We start from the raw sequence: 628 nt of genomic DNA, 5'->3' as shown, positions 1-628 counted from the left end.
CCAAAAAAAAAAAAAAAGGAAGAAGAAGAAAGACAATTACCCATAATCATACCCCCAGAGATAATTGCTGCTCACATTTTGGGATGTGTCTCTCTGGGCTTTGTTCTGTGTCTGTATCACTGTGGATATAGATTGTCACAGAAGTGGAATCGTGCTTCACGCCCTCTTCCCCTGGAGACAGCAAGAGCTTTCTGTCCTGGTTATGAAATCCGACGGGCTCGTTTCTAAAAGCTGCACAGCACAGAAACTAGGAGGACAGGATGCATTACCCCACGATGCTGCTGGTAACAGCATTACCTGAGGCAGCTGGGGGCTCTGTACATAGGCACCCAGCAGGTGTGCCGTGCACACACATTTACTCATTTGTTTTACAAAACTGGAGTCAGACCCTGCAAACTGTTTTGAAACCTGCTATTTTTTTTCCCCTGAATGCTTTGGGGATAATTTTCAGGTTATTCACAAGAATTCTACTGGCATCCCTTCCCTCCCTCCCTCCTTCCTTCCCTCCTTCCCTCCCTCCTTTCCTCCCTCCTTGCCTCCCTCCTTCCTTCCTTCTTTTAGACAGAACTGTATTGGGACTCCCTTCCTTCCTTCCTTCCTTCCTTCCTTCCTTCCTTCCTTCCTTCCT

The 628-nt window shown here is 47.3% G+C and overlaps 1 protein-coding gene across 1 annotated transcript in view; it reads left to right on the top strand.

Moving 5' to 3' along the window:
- The window catches only part of MYH14 (myosin heavy chain 14), a 103,078-nt gene that overhangs the window by 43,169 nt on the left and 59,281 nt on the right, over positions 1–628 (top strand). The window lies entirely within an intron of this gene.

Source organism: Piliocolobus tephrosceles, chromosome 21, assembly GCF_002776525.5.
Source record: "Piliocolobus tephrosceles isolate RC106 chromosome 21, ASM277652v3, whole genome shotgun sequence".
In the NCBI taxonomy this organism is placed as follows: domain Eukaryota; kingdom Metazoa; phylum Chordata; class Mammalia; order Primates; family Cercopithecidae; genus Piliocolobus; species Piliocolobus tephrosceles.
Note: the sequence above shows the minus strand (reverse complement) of the source record. Positions and strands in the feature narration are given on the sequence as shown.